General features: G+C 35.2%; 1 non-coding gene across 1 annotated transcript; it reads left to right on the top strand.

The window, feature by feature from the left end:
- Positions 1-16,641: 16,641 nt before the first annotated feature.
- Positions 16,642-16,805, top strand: LOC138397819 (U1 spliceosomal RNA). Its single transcript, XR_011235917.1, has one exon. It is a non-coding gene; the product is annotated as a U1 spliceosomal RNA (small nuclear RNA).
- The last annotated feature ends 380 nt before the right edge of the window (positions 16,806-17,185 follow it).

The raw sequence follows: 17,185 nt of genomic DNA, 5'->3' as shown, positions 1-17,185 counted from the left end.
ATTTGATTTTGCCTTTTTATTATGTGATATGTGCATCACAAGCCTGTGGGCAATAGATGAGCTTTAATAAAGCTAAAAATAAATAAAATGGGAATGTTAATAAACCTTGTAGCTCATTAAACATTTGGATTCACTGAGTATATATCTATTAATTTTAGATGAGACTACATTAGGAAACCTTTGTTACATGAAGGTTGTAATTAAGTGAATAATATATTCAAATTCAACACAAAACATCTTCTTCCACATCTTTTACTGACAATTCTTTAGTAAGAAATTTCAAGGAAATGTTAAGATTTAAAAAGTAATGATTAAATATGCAAATATAACAATTTATAATTCTTTCTAAAGAATTAAAATTTAAAAGATATGTCCAAATGGATTCTCTTGTTACATCTCATTATTATCTTCTTAGTCTACTTTAGCAGTTGTGATTTCATCATTTTATTAAGGAAGTGCACTTGTTTCTTAACCCTCTTTATTGTTCTGATTCATTTCTATATTTGAAATTTCTCCCTTAGAGTTTCTGTTTCCTCATTCTATTAAAATATATAACTTCCAAATTATTCCTTTTTCTTTCTCTGTGAAATGCCTCATTCCTTTGGGAAGCTCTCCAGTTTCTAGCCTTAAATTCCATGTGTTAAGACTTTATTTTCAGAATATTTTTTTTGCTACCATCAATTATCTATGAAAATAAACATCAGTTTATGAATGTATGACTATGAAAAAAGTGAACACTAATTTTTTGGTCATTTTTTTGCTTGTTTTCCTTTGGCCTTTGGGTTTATTTTTTAATATAAATGTGTGTATTAGCATGGCAAAACACCACAAACTGGTGTCTTAATCAACAGAAATTTATTGTCTCACAGTTCTAGAGGCTAGAAGTCTGAGATCAGGGTGTTGGCAGAGTTGGTTCCTTGTGAGGGCTGTGAGGACGAATCTGTTCCACACCTCTCTGCTAGCTTCTGGTGGTTTGCTGGCAATCTTCGATGTTCCTTGTCTTGTAGACCCATCACCCTGATTTCTGCCTTCATGTTCACACAGCATTCTCCCTGGGCTCGTGTCTCTGTCCATGTCCAAATTTCCCCTTTTTATAAGGACACTGTCATATTGGATTAGGGGTCACCTTAATGACCTCATCTTAACTTGATCATCTGCAAAGATCATATTTCCATATAAGGTCATGGTCACAGGTACTGAGGGTTAGGACTTTAGCATCTTTTGGGGGGGGCACAATTAAACCTGTAAAAATGCAGTTATATTCAACATGGGTATATAGGTAGGCCTGTGTTAAATTGATACTATTTTATGTTAATATTATACTAATAATTAGTTTATCATCATTACATATTTACTACATGCTGAGCACTGTTTACATTCATTATATCATTGAATTTCCACAACATTCTTAAGAAATGGACACTATGATTTTCTCCTTTTTTACTGCTGGAAAAACTGAGGTTTAGGGAGTTTAATAAATTGTTAAAGATAGGCAAGTGTATCATTTAGAATATTTATGGCTACAAGTAGTCAAGTAACCCAAAAGTGGCTGACACTAAGTATTTATTTTCTCATACTCGAAGAAATCATTGGCTGAGCAGTGTCATCAAGAACTCAGGGCTCTTTTTATGTTTTTACTCTGTTATGCTTAGCATGTTAATTGTCTTTGTCAGGTCCTTTTAGGGTGATATGCCGATGGCTTCCACAAGGGAGGTGGAAAACTACCTGGTGGTGTTAGCCTCTATACTGGGGATCAGAGACTGCCTGCAGGGGGAGAGGGAAGCAATGAGCTCTGCATGCCACCTTGCAAAGGACATTAATAGAAAGGCTCCTTTTGGAAGTTAAAGATAGTGCATGTAGTCTCATATAAAACCATTAGTGAGCAAGGATGGAAGAATGAGGCTTCATCATGTGTTCGAATATGAATTGCTTAGAGCTACTTTTAAATGTCCTTTGCGTGTGCAAATACAAAAAGAGGAAAACCAAGGTTCCCAGGTTCTTCTGATTGGCAGGAGAATCTACATGTACCCCCCCACCCCCCGCACAAATATGCTAAGTTAACATAAGGCTAGTGAGGTCATTACTGTACTCAAGTGATTAATACAAACTATAATAGATTAATATCAACTACAACAGAGATGGTTATGACTTTATGAAACTTGTTAAAACATATTTTGCAAGCTAGCTTTGGAATTAACACAACTTCAGATTGAATGGGTTACATTCCAGATGGATAAAGAGAGTCTCATTAGCAAAACAATTTGATAACATGGGAGTCCTTTTCTCTTTCCTCTAAATGTGATACTAACACAACAGAGAGGATCTGTACCTTAGGATAAAAAACAGGGCATAATCAAATTTAATTGTAAATATTGTGTTTCTCATTGTATTACACCACCCCAGATTTAGCATCCACTGATGCTTTCTGCATGAATAAATGTTTACTATGATGGTTGCATCCATTTTTGCAAGCCACACTTTAAAGGAAATTTAGCTCAAGTGGAGGCGTTTTGGTTAGAGTAACCAGGAAAATACTCTTGAAAGTTCTTTTCAAGAGGAAAGGACTCGAAACATTTCAACAAAAATAGTTGGTGCTTAACAGTATTAGTTTTATACTGCTGTAAAACAAATTATCACAACCTTAGTGGCTTAAAATAATGCACATTAATTATATCAAAGTTTCTGTGTCTCAGGAGTCTGGACAGCTTAACTGGGTCCTCACAGAGTGCATTTGCAGTGGCATCTGGGCTGCATTCTCATCTAGAGACTTGTCTGAGAGAGGGTCTGCTTCCCAGCGCACTCAACTTGATGGCACAATTCATTTCCTTGAAGCTATATGGCTGAGAGCTCTGTTTTTTTGCTGGCTTTTGGCTGGAGACTTCCCTCAGGCTCTAGAGGCCACCTTCAGTCCCTAGAGGCCATCCAGTAAGTTGTCACATGAGCTTCTGTAACATAACCCCTTACTCCTCAAGCCCACGGGAGTCTCTCCTGCTTGGAGTCTTTGGACTTCAGGAAGGGCCCAGTCACTCTTTTAAGGTCTTTCATCTGATTAAGTCAGGCTCGCCTAGCATAATCTTCCTTGTGATTAACTTGAAATCAGTTGATTTGGTATCTTACCTCTGCAATTACCAGTGGGTATTACCTCTGCAGAATCTGTTCATTTTTGCCATATCCTATTGGCTCAAAACAAGTCACAGGTCCCACATGCACTCAAGGGGAGGGCATTATACAGAGTATGAACTCAAGAGGTGGGAATTAGGAGACCACCCTGGGGTCTGCCCACCACATTTACGTAGAGAAGGCTCAGGAGGACATGACAGCACTGTGCCGGCTATATGCAATATGTTATCTCCTTCCACTCTCTCTTAGTTATTATTATCCTCTTCTTACAGGTGTGCAAACTAAGACAGCTTCGCTGAGGTCACTCAGTTAGGAAGTGGTTGGACCTGGTCTCTCTGAATTCAAATGCTATACTCTTTCTATGTTATAGTGTTCCTTTTTTATACTGTATAAGCATCAAGGAATCAGACTGAGACTAATAGAGGGAAGTTTTAGAGAGATAGATCCTTTGACATTTTCTAGTAGTAACTCTCCCCTGGTGTGGACTAAACTTAGTTTAGTTCAGGTTCTCAATCCTGGCTGCATATTAGAATCACTTGCAGAGCTTTAAAAATATACTAATTCTCAGGGATGCTTTAACCAGATCAATAAGATGAAAGTCTTTGTGGGGTAGGTCCAGTTGCTTTGATGTTTTTATGTTTTCTTATCAATAAATATCCTGGGCAAAATATTTAGTTTGAGTGGCATAAGAATTGAATAAATAACAGGTTGAAGGGATATTTGAAGGTAAAATGGGCCATTTTGGAAGATGGTGAATTCTTTATCAATCAACATGTTTCAGTAAAAATAATCTAGCTGCTTGGCAGGAATATTATAGAGGGACTTTGAGAATGGATGCTTGGTTGGACTAGAGGACCTGTAGAGTCTTCTGAGTTGAGAGTTTATGATCCTATGGTACTGGTATTCAATAAGTGTTAAATATGACTTATAATGGTTTGACTTGAAGGATCTCAAATTTTTTCATTTTCTTGACTTTCATATGCTGTATGAATCTCTTCCAGGAAAATCATTGCATTGTGGTGAGGAAGGTGGGATTTGTGGTTATAATGCTAGACCAACGAGGAGTGCTAGGGAGGTACAATGGAGTAAAGAAAGCTCTAGAGATTTTATTGGAAAAGAGATTAAGAAAAATTCACAACAATGACCTATTTACTATTCATTTCCACCATATTCCAGGAATTCCCTTCTTCCTTTATCTTCACTTCAATTATAATAATTTCCATTTTTAAAAGTGGAGGTCTAGTGTGATGGTTGCTTATGACCATTATTATTATTATTATTATTATTTTTGGCTTAGAATCCATTTCATTTGTCTGATTTTCTATTTTACTATTCAGGTTGTTTTTATATTTTCAACCTAAGATCTTGCCTTTATACTGTTTCTTTTCCTCATTTGACTTTCCTTGTCTATTTCCTTTACAAAATTTTAAATTCTTTCTTAGCTTCTTAATCTTCTTAACTTTAAACCTGCAGTTATTTGCAGCTTTCATATGGTTAAGTTTGGCCTGTTGATTGCCTACCGTCTGCATGGTCGGCACCCTCTAATACATGTTACTTGTTAAATTATGTAGGCTTTTCCAATACTTTAACTTTGATTTAAACATACTTGAGATACATAATGCAGATTTTAGAAATTTAAATATAGTAGGTGATGAAATACTACATTTTGGAAAGTAGTGGCTGTGAATATCCATTAAAGGTGTTTGAAAAGCTTTTAGAATACTCTGGAGCTAGGCATCTTCCAGCCCAAGTGTATTTTCATCATGTTGAAACAAACTGCAGTGATTGATGAATGATGTCATTTAAGAAGCACAATGGGTCAACAACTTCATACATATAATTAACACAAATTAACGAGCAGTTGTGGTGGTTATTTTATAATACTTTCCCCGCTTTTCACATCTGTTCCTACAAAATGCAGACAGCAGAGTCTTTGAGGGGACTGTTCTGCATTCTAATGGCTGATTCTCAGTAAAGTGTTGTCTGACCTTGGGATCTGCATTTATTTTTTTGAAGAAGCTTCAGAATAAGTTTCAAATTATTGGGGAGAGAATTGTAATCTCCATTTACTTCCAAGTATACTACTTTCAATTCCCATATGTCCTGCCAGTCACCAGTACAATTAAATGGTCACAGAATACAAAGAATAAAGATAGGAATTCTTTAGAACCAATACATTGTGTGTATTTCAGTTCCTTATTAGTGTTCTGTGGTTGTTGTGTAAGATCAGATGGTAAACAGAAGGATGAGAAGGCACGCACATCCTTTACTTACTGAGAAGACAAGATAACCATGAATATGAAATAAAGCAACATGCAATTAGAAAGCAATAAAAAGTTATTGATTTCAGTCTCCTGAAATTAGTTACATATTGTGTATCTTTTTAATCACCTTCATTTTTGTAAATTTTGCTAATTTGAAATTTACAAAAAGTACATAATTTTTATCCATATACTTTTCTGGCAAGTGCATTATTTTTGCCATTATGCTTTTCCAGCAAATATTGTGAAAATGAGTTCTCTTGAAAGATTTGTTTTTACTGAATACAGTCTCTTTAATTTTAATGCCATCTTCACTGACAGCTATTAATAATAAAATTACATCCCCAGCCCAGGCCTCTCTCTAGACTCCAGGAATTTATGTCCAAAGGCTTACCCAACACCTTCACTTTTATGTAATACTTGCGAAATATTCATTGAACAACTACTGTGTGTTAAGCTGTTCTAGACTCTGGGAATATGTCAGGGAATAGAACAGAGAAAAACCCTGTCCTCCTGAAGCTTCCATTCTGTTGAAGAGAGACAATGAGATAACTAAGAAACATATGTGGATGTTAGATGGTGTTAAATGTTATATAGAGAAAATTCTGGGAGGGGCAATAGGAGATAAATGAGTGGGGTGGTTTGCAATTTTAAAAGAGGTGGTCAAGGAAAACCTTATTGATAAGGTGACATTTGAGCAAAGTGCAGAAGGTGAGAGAGTGAACCAATAAGACACCTGCAGGAAGAGCATTCCAGGCAGGAAGAACAGCATGTACAAAGGCCTGACTGCTTGTTCTAGAAATAATAGTAAGGAAGCCAGGGAGACTGAAATGGAACGAGGGAGGGAGAGTGAGATCAGGGGAGTAACATGGACCAGATCGTGGAAAGCTTAGAAAGTACTTTAGCTTTTACTTCAAGTGAGATGGAAAACTGCTGAGGGTTTTGGGCAGAGAAGTGATATGACCTGACTTATGTTTTAAAGAAAGCACTCCTCTGGATGCTGTTTTGATCATAGACTAAGGGAAGAAAGACGGTAGCTGGGAGACCAGTTAGGATGGTGGCTTGAACCACAGTGGTTGTGGGCGAAGCTGGGAAGTGTCCTGATTCTGGCTATCTATTGAGGAGTAGCAGACAGATATAATAAGCAATTGGGTGTGGGATGTGAGAGAAATAAATGACTGTATGATTTTTGGCCTGGGAGCAATCAGAAGGATCCATCTAGCATTTACTGAAATGAGGAATATGCTTTTATTCAATCTGGAAAGGGGAAGAACTTTTAGGCTTTATTATTACAAAATGCCTATAGGAAGACATCATTTTTCATTCATAAAATGTGAGTTCTTAAATTCTTTCTCACATTTTAATTTTAAGATAACATTGAAACATTAATATAAAACATTATAACATGAAAAATGTTATAAGGAAGGTACAGTGACCTGAATTTTCAAACAGCTATGATTTCAATGTGAATCATATTGTTTGTTTTTAAAATATATTAATATTCATGAATTTTTAATATGTTAAGATTTTTAGAACCTCTTTGGTAAATCCACAAGAATTTCAAATTTGAAACATAATGCTGAATCCTATCTTGGCCTCCCAATTATCTGTGGCTACTACTTTTGGACTGGGACAGAGAAAATCTACTCTATCATATTCATCTTTGTTTTTAAGCCTAGTTTGAGAGCTGACTTTTAAAATAATTATTTGTGAATATAAAACTAAGACATACCCATTGTGTAAAAATTTGAAAACTAGTTAGAAGTATAAAGCCGAAACTAGAAATCAACTTTATTCCTTCATCCTGCTGTTACATTTTTATACCCTGACTTTTTCAATCAGGTGTGTGGAGAAAATAATGAGAGCTAGGAGACTTTGGCTCACCACCTAGGGTAAAGATTGACGTTTCAATAAAGCTTCCTACTTAAGGGAAGAGCCCAAATGGCCTTGTGTTATCTCATTTTCACCAATATCTAAACAGGCTACTGATTTATTACAAAAATTTGCCAGAGTAAGTGTGCCATAAACTACTTTGGGAAAGGGAAGAAAAACACTCCCTCTGACTCTAGCATATTTATTTGATTTATTTAACAGAAACACACATTGCGCCTATTATATGCCAAAAACTTTTCTAAGAACTTTCTAAATATTAACTTAATCAATTTCTAGTCATCAGAATAACCCAAGTTAGGTACTGTTACAATTCTCATTTAACAATAGCACAGAGAAATTAAGTAATTTGCCCAAGGTCACATAGCTAGAAAGTGAAATAGCCAGGATTTAAAGCCAAGCAGTTTGGCTACCAAGTCTCTGCACCTAACTACATTACGACACTGTGATGAACTTGCATCCTTTACAGGAAGAATTTAAGTTCATTTTGTTTTGTTCATATTTAACCCAGTAAGAATCTAATATTATTTTTATTCATATGACCATAATTTGAACTCCTATAGCTTGTGAACTTTTATGCATTATTAGGCTTAGCATGTAGAAGGTACTAAATAAATATTTATTAGGTGGAGGAATAAATAAATGATGTCATGTGGTGGGAAGCCAATTTATGTCGCAGTGATTTCCCCATTGCCCCAGTAGCAATTTTCAGAATACATTCCCACAGAACATTAGTTCTCTGATTTGCTCCTTTTAAAAAAAAGGTTCTATTGTCAAATTAGTCTAGAAAACTGCATATTCTATTTCATTTTTGAGATTTGCAATGTGTGTTAGCATAATATATTAAGAGGCAAAGAGAAGTCCTAGAGTAAATACATCCTTTAAATTTTGTTTAACCCCATTTGATCCAGATATGTCACCTTTTTCATGTAATAATCCTTCAGTATCCTATAGAACTAGTGTTCAGTGTAACATGCTTTGGCAAATAACTACAGGATGAAGTCTAAAGTCTTAAAAATAAGTTACTTACAAGGTCACTTTTCTAATTTCATTTTAAAAATTCCTCATCCATTGTCTCTCTTCATAAACCACACCTCTCTCTTCACAGTTAACTAAATGTCCTATGCATTTTCATTCTTCTATATTCTACTGTTTCTTTTCCTTCTGCATGGGCTTCTTCCTTCCTGATACCACCCTCCCCCTATACACAGACACTGAGACCTTCAATCTGAACTCCAACTCAATCCTCAAGGCCCATGAGAAAGATTTAGTCACCCCCTCCTTTTGTGTCCCCTAGGATTTTGTATACGAAATATATTGTAAACATATATTTTGTTTACATGCATGTCTTTCCCTCTAGTTTGTGGGTGACTTGAAGGCAGGGAGGTATATGTACTCACTTTTGTTTCCCCAGAACTTAGCACATAGTAAATATTCAGTCATGATAGAGCAGCTATCTTGAAAAGCTGCTCTAGTTTTCATTTACCTTTAATTTTGATTTATTCACCCAAACCAGGTTGCCCATAAAAATTTTGTACTTTTCTTTCGGGGGAAGATAAAGATTAAATATAGGCATTAGCTTCCTTTTTTATTATGTTTTATCCATTTATCTTTGTGAAAGATTGTAATTTGTGAGTATAATTTAAAACGTAACGTGGAGGCAGAGCAGTCAGGCAAGAGAAAGAAATAAAAGGCATCCACGTTGGAAAGGAGGAAGTCAAATTGTCCCTGTTTGCAGATGACATGAGCTTACGTATACAAAAATCTAAGTTTTTATCAAAAACTCTTAGATCTGATAAACAAATTCAATAAAGTTGGAGGATACAAAATCAACATACAAAATTCAGTAGCATTTTTTTTTACACAATGAACTTGCTGAAACAAGAAATCAGGAAGGCAGTCCCATCAACAATAGCTACAAAAAATTTAAAATACTTAGGAATAATTTAATCGAGGAGGTTAAAGATTTCTACAAGGAAAACTACAAAACATTGATGAAAGAAATTGAAGAGGATACAAATGGAAAAACATCCCATGCTCATGGGTTGGAAGAATTAATATTGTCACAATGACCATATGCCCAAAGCAATGTATAGATTCAATGCAATCTCTATCAAATACCTATGACTTTCTTCATAGAAATAGAAACAAAAATTCTAAATTTTGTATGGAACCACAAAAGACCCCAAGTAGCCAAGGAATTCTGTGCAAAAATAATGAAGCTGGAGGTATCACACTACCAGACTTCAAAATATACTACAAAGCTATAGTAACCAAAATAACATGGTTTAAAAACAGATACATAGAACAATGGAACAGAATAGAAAAACATAGATATTAATTTGCATATCTTCAGTGAGCTGATTTTTGGCAAGGACACCAAGATTATACTTTGGGGAAAGGACAGTCTCTTTACTAAATGGTGCTAGAAAACTGGCTATCCATATGCACTATAATTAAACTCCCATCTCTCACTCTATGTATTAATAAAAACCAGCTCAAAATGGATCAAAGACCTACACGTAATACCCAAAACTATAAAACTACTAGAAGAAAACATAGAGGAAATGCTTCAGGACATTGCTCTGGGAGAAGAAAGATTTCATGAACAAGACCTCAAAAGCATAGGCAATAAAAACAAAAATAAACAAATGGAATAATATAAAACTAAAAAGCTCTGCACAGCAAAGGAAACAATCAACAAAGTAAAGAGACCACCTACAGTATTGGTGAAAATATTTGCAAACTATTTATCTGACAATGGATTAATATCTAGAATATAAAAGGAACTCAAACATCTCAACAGCAAGAAAACAATCTGTTTAAAAAATAGGCAAATTGTCTGAACAGACATTTCTCCAAAGAAGAGAGAAAATGGCTAACAAATATATGAAAAATACTCATCAATAATCATCAGAGAAATGCAAATCAAAACCACAATGAAGTATCATTTCACCCCAGTTAGGATAACTATTAGCAAAAGGACAAAAAATAAATGCTGGGGAAGATGTTGAGAAAAGGGAATTCTCATGTACTATTGGTGGGAATGTAAACTAGTATAGCCACTATGGAGAACATTATGGAGGCTCCTCAAAAAACTGCAAATAGAACTACCATATGATCCAGCAATCCCACTGCTGGACATTTATCCAAAGGAAAGTAAATCAGCATATTGAAGACACATCTACACCCCCATATTTATTGCAGCACTATTCACAATTGCAAAAATATGGAATTGACTTAGGTGTCCAACAACAGATGAATGGATAAAGAAAATGTGGTATATATACAAAAAATGGAATACTATTTAGCTATAAAAAAGAATGAAATCTTGTCATTCACGGCAACATTGATGGAACTGAAGGACATTTTGTTAACATTGCATGTTCTCACATGTGAAAGCCAATAAAAAGTTGATCTTATAGAAGTAAAAAGTAGAACAGAAGATACCAAAGGCTGGAAAGGGTAAGGGTAAGGGGAGTTGGGAGAGATTTGTTAAAGGCTACAAAATTATAGCTAGATAGGAGGAATGAGTTCTAGTGTTCTATAGCACTGGAGGATGAGTATAGTTAACAATAATATATAAATTCAAATAGCTAGAAAGAGGATATTGAATGTTCCCAACACAAAGAAATGATACAGGTTTGAGATGATGGATATGCAATATAATAATTACCCTGATCTGATTACTATATGTTATATGAATCACAACATCATTATGTACCCTATAAATATGTACAATTATTATGTGTCCATTAAATTTTTTTTAAAAGCTTAAGGAACTCCCCTCCCCCATGTAACTTGGAATGTTCAGTGTTTACTGCTGAATCACAATGTCATCATATAGCCAAATGGTTACTCTCAGAAATATATGTTATTTCTTACTATTCTCCTTGAGTTTGAATGAATGTAATCAATGTTCAGAATGATTGGAACAATATTCTAAAACTTGCAGTTTCCTCTATTGACTTTTAAGAGTTAAGATACTGTGGGAGGAAATAACAGTATGTTAAATAGCATAATCAAATTGTTTCCTTCCTATAATTCCTCCTGCCTCTACATTTGGAAAATAGTGCTTTGTTTTTAAAAGTAAGTATTTACTTTTTCAGCTTACTTAATGGAGCATTATGTTAATTTCATAATTGTTCTATTTTTGTGTGTTCAGTGATAGCAATTTTTTAAGGTCAAACACTTTTAAAGTGAAGCTAAATAAATTATTTCAGCTAACCCTTCTTTCAGAAAAAAGTCAAAATACATTAGTCTTATGGGTTCTTTTCCGAAGGACTCCTTCTGCAGAGGTCCCCAATCTTTTTTGCACCAGGAACCAACCAGTTTCATGGAAGACAATTTTTCCATGGACCAGGCGGGTGGCGGCGGGGGAGGGGTGGGGATGGTTTGGGGATGATTCAAATGCATTACATTTATCGTGCAGTCAAACCTCTTTGCCAATAATGATCTGTATTTGCAGCTGCTCCCCAGCACTAGCATAATCACATCAGCTCCACCTCAGATCATCAGGCATTAGATTCTCATAAGGAGTGCACAGCCTAGATCCCTTGCATGTGCAGTTTACAGTAGGGTTCGTGCTCCTATGAGAATCTAATGCTGCAGCTGATCTGACAGGAGGCGGAGCTTATGCAGTGATGGGAGCTGGGGAGCTGCCCTAAATACAGATGAAGCTTCACTGGCTTGTTGCCCTGCCACTCACCTCCTACTGTGTGGCCCAGTTCCTAACAGGGACTGATGCTGGTCCACAGCCCAGGGATTGGGGACCGCAGTTCTATAGAATGAAAAGGAACGGTCCAACCTTAAAGATGCCAGGATGATTCGCCCACTTCTCAAGAGATTCCTTTTTAATCCTGTTGATTGAAATAGCTTTCAATTTTCTGTCTTTCTAGTGTGGTCATCAATGTCCTGTAAAAGACAAAAGCAGTTTCTGTTATGAATACCTTATTTTTAGTAGTACAAATGTTCATCAACTCATTTACTTTAGACTACTTGTTGAATATACACTTATTGGATATTTTAGGTCCTGGCTCACTTTCACTTCTTCCAACACTACTCCTGCCATAAATCTTAAAGATTTTAATGTCCATGTGGATGATCTTTCTACTACTCTAGCCACTTGTTTCCTTGACCTCCTTTTCTTCAGTGATCTTGTCCTCCATCCTCCTTCAGGCACTCATCTCTATGTTCATTCAAGACCATAAGTAAGAACTGTAACCTTAACAAAATCTCAGTTCCATGCATCTTTCTCTGACTACAAACTCTTATCTTTCCATGTTATTCTTAAATAACCTGACTCAATAATCTTTTTATTCCTACCTACCTACTATCTCTCATTTCCTTCATATTTTACCATTTGTCTTACCCAGCTTAAATTTCATGATTAATCACTATACTCATTCCCTTGTACATACCCTCTATTCCTTGGCCAAATCATAAGATTGATTAAATACAACTATTCTTCTATTTCTTATCTATCCTGCATAGCTTCCTAGGCTTATTGTTCTCACTTCAACTTCTGTTTTTACATTTTTTAAAATTAAAAAATTATTTGTAATTATTACAGGTACATAATAACTGTACATATTTATGGTGTTCACTTCAAATTCCTGATCATTGAACCAAAGTAGACTTTTAATGCTGCCTGGCAATCATATTTCCCCATGCCATACACATTTCCTTACTTAGATATCTATTCATACTTTCTCTCTCCCCAAACCCCCAGTATGTCTAGCTCATCTTAACTTTCAATGGATAACAGCCTTGTTTCCTATTTCACTGAGAAAATAGAAGCAATCATTTCAACCTATATTTATCCAAAGATAGTTCTTTGGATGAAGAACTATCTACTTTCCCAATAAATGCCAACACTTTGCTTGTGTACATTTCTCAAATGTATTCAGGAACATCATTTCCATGATTCTCCCTCCTCTTTCCTCAATCGCTTGTTTCCCCCTCTCTAATGGTTCTTTCCCACCATCTTAAAAACATGCTGTTTTATCTTCCATCTTAAAGCAAAAAACAAAGACAATCTCCTTTGATCCTACTTTCCCTTGTCTTCAGCTACCATTGCATTTCTCTCTTCCTTTTATGGTAAAATTGTCCCAAAGAATTTTCCATCTTTACTAGCTCTAATTTTGCTGTTTTAATTTTCTCTTGAATCATTTCAAACAGACTTCTGCCTTTATCATTCAACTCAAATAGCTCTGGCCAAAGTTTCCAATGACTTTCATGTTGCTAAATCCGAAGGTCAAATATCAATCCTTACTTTATGTGACCTACAAGCAGCACTTGACACTTCTGTGACACCACTCTGTTTTGGTTTTGCTTCTAATTCACTAACTTATTGTTCTCAGTCCTTTGCTATATCTTTCTCTTCTTTCAGAGCTCTTAATGTTGTAGTGCCCCAGAAGTCTTATTCTTCCCTTTCCTGTCTATTTTTACAGTCTTTGTGATCTCCTTTGGTCTTACAGCTTTAAGTACCATCTACATACCAATGATTTCCAGATGTGTATTTTTTGTGTGTACCATTCCTTTGACTCCCAATCATTTAACTCCAGCTGCTAGCTAAGTATCTCCATTTGGAGGTATATCTTAACAGTCATCCCTAGGTTAGTGTGCCCCAGACTTAACTTCTGATTACTACTTCTTTTCTCCAAACCAGCCCTTTGTCTAGTTGTGGTTTTTTTTTTTTTTTTTTTTTATCTCAGTGAATGCCAATTTTATCTTTCTAGTTATTCAGGTAAAAATCATTGATTCCTCTCTTTCTCTCATACCTCATATCCAGTTTGTCAGTAAATCATATCTGCTCTGAATTCAGTGTATATCCAGAATCTCACCAGTTCTTACCACATCCATCCCTTGTTGCCATGGTTTGAGCCACCATCCTTTTTCACCTCGATTATTGCAATAACCTCCTAACTGTTCTACCCTTTTCTCCTTCAGTTAATGTTAACATAGCATCCAGAATTAAACATTTTAAATATAAGTCATATAATACCATTCCTCAGTTCAAAATCCTTCAGTGACTTTCCATTTCACTTAAAGAAAAACCCAAAGTTCTTAGAGTGACTCATGAGACATTTGACACCCTGGTATGTCTTTGACATCATCTCTTTTTACTTTCTCTCTAATCTCAATCATACTACCCCTTCTTCAGGCATACTAGCGTCTTTGTGTTTCTCAAGTATGCCTAGAACATTGCCACCTTGAAGCTCTTGCTGTTCCCTCTGCCCAGAAACCCTCTTCCCTATGATATCATCACAGCTTACCTTGCTTCCTTCAGGTCTGACTTTAATGCCAATCTATGTGAGGTCTCCACTAAACACCCTGTTTAAAATGTTAATGTCTTTATAAACTTCCTGTTTCCCTTTCCTATCCCATTATTTCCATAGCGCTTATTACCATCTAGCATACTATGTAATTAATTAATGATAGCTAATTTAGTTTATTATTTGTGCCCCTCTGATCTCAATAAATAATTCTCTGAGAGGTTGGCAATTTTTATACGTTTTGTTCACTGATATATCACTAGTGTCTGGTGCATGGTAGATCGTCATTAAACATTAATTCAACAAATATATGTATAATAATCACACCAAAGGAACATCTTTTTGTAAAGATTCAGATCAAAGGGCCCACTATGGTGCTGTGAGAGCTAGCCAGATGGTGTATGCTCCATTTTCAATTGTGGGATAGTCTGATCATGATATGGGCTAGAAAAGAATATGAAATAATTCAGTTTATCTTAAAAAGTAATTTGAAAAGAGACACTAAGGATCCCTCAGTGCTCAGATAACCAGATATTGAAGAAGGAATTTATATTCACTGATTTCTTACACATTTTCTGATCCCTATGTTTTTGCTTGGTCATTTTGGTCTCATTGAAAACTCACTTTAAAAATCTTTACTAGTAAAAGAAAGCATATCTTACAGAAGAAATATAATTGAGAATTAGAGTCATCCAAGATAAGATTTATAAACAGTTATAAGAACTTATGCTTAGAACAATAAAAATTATCAAAACAGGAAATTTAAAAATATAAAAATTACCACAGAAAGTAGAAATTATCAAAATATTAATAATAAAATACACTGAACATAAATAATGAGAAAATACCAGATTAAAAGTACAAATACATTAGTAGAAGGAATAAAGAAAATTTAGGAAAAATATGTGAGTAAACTTATATGAAAGTCCAGGTTAAGTATCCCTAATCTGAAAATATGAAATCCAATACTGATTTTCATGAGTCCCGACATGATTCTCAAAGGAAATGCTCATTGGGTGTTGGATTTTCAAATAAGGGATATTCAACCTATGCAAGAAAAAGTCTATATGATCAGAATCCTTACAAATAATATTTTTTTAACTCATAAAGCTAGAGAAAATTTGATCCAATAATTTAGTGTTCAGGGTCCTTTTGTCTCCTCCTGAAACTCTGTCCAACCCTCACTGGACAATGCCCCTAGGGAAATCATGATGGAATAATCAAATACCTAGTGAACCATCAGCCCACCTTGTTTTAAGATGTAAGGATTAGTGGTTCTACCCCTTTCCCTAAGTCATTTCTCCTCAACTTTACTTTTTATTATACTAGAAATTTGCTTATATTTATAGCATAATGCTTTAGTGAAGTGCTTTGAGGAGGATTAAAATATAAGTTGTATAGCTTTTTATTTTTAAATATAAATAAAGTTTTGGGAGTCTATAGTAGTCAGATGTACTGACTGCTATAAAAATCAATCCCAAATCCAGTAGCTTTTATTTCTAGCTCAGATCCAATGAGGATCAGTGGGAGGTAAGAGGAAAGCCTCTCCTCCATACAGTCATTCAGGGAATCTAATCTCCTTCCATTATATGGTTTCTGTTGTGTTTTGTTTTTTAATCTTCAAGGGACCTCAGAGCATTCCACTGGATATTTTTGCATCTGTCCAGCAGGCAGGAAAAGAGAGAGAAAATATGGAAGTTTTAGGAGCCAATCGTGGAAGTTGAATATTACTTCTACCCATATTCTATTGGCTACAACTCAGTCAAGGGCTCTTCCTAAGCAAAGGGAGCTGGAAAATGTTTTCTTTCTGTGTCCTTAGAATTAAAGAAAATGGGATGTGTTGAATAAAGAGCATTATTACTATGACAGGGTCTGACCTATCTTTTTCCCATTTATTATATTGGGGATATTTAATGCAATGAAGTAACACAAATATTTTAAAAATAAATTTATTGTTTTCATTTTCTATCTTTACATTAGTGATCCAAAGGAGTCCTATACATATGACAGATTTGTTTTGAGTGCTTCTGACCTACATATTCATTTGCCTAAATTTTGGAGATGTTAAGTTTTAACATTAAAAAACACTCCTCACACTTAACTGGCAGAGGAGATACCATGATCACTAAGGTGGTTATCCCAGGGTGAGGCTTATCCATTGCATTCCAGATGTGCTGACTCCTGTGATTTCCTGAAATGTGGGAAAATCTACTGCATAATTTGTGGTAGTGGGGAACTGTGTTCATGCTCTACCCTGAAAAAAAAAAAAAAAGAAAAATGAAAACCCTCCTCTTCTCCATGTATTATTTTGTAAGTGTGAACCTTCATTAGTTTTCTGTGGTTTCAGAGAATGTTATGATCAGTTTCTGCATTGTGTTCTGTGATCTGGCAACCGTGACACATATTCTACCAGCCTCAGCAAGTGATTATTATGCACAGTCATCTTATTCAATTTGAGAGGATTCACAGCTTCATTTTAGCTTTCTGATTTTACCAGCACTGTATAGATGGGCCTTTTTATGAAAGCATTTCAGTAATATATTTAGTATTTATTTGTACAAAAGAGCAAAGGACATTTTAAAGTCCTCCTTTGATTGAGTCACTCCTGTGCTTAAAAACCTTATTGGTGTTCTCCTT

This window comes from Eulemur rufifrons, chromosome 16, assembly GCF_041146395.1.
Source record: "Eulemur rufifrons isolate Redbay chromosome 16, OSU_ERuf_1, whole genome shotgun sequence".
Lineage (NCBI taxonomy): Eukaryota > Metazoa > Chordata > Mammalia > Primates > Lemuridae > Eulemur > Eulemur rufifrons.
The sequence above is the reverse complement of the archived record's forward strand: the minus strand, read 5'-3'. Positions and strand labels throughout refer to the sequence as shown.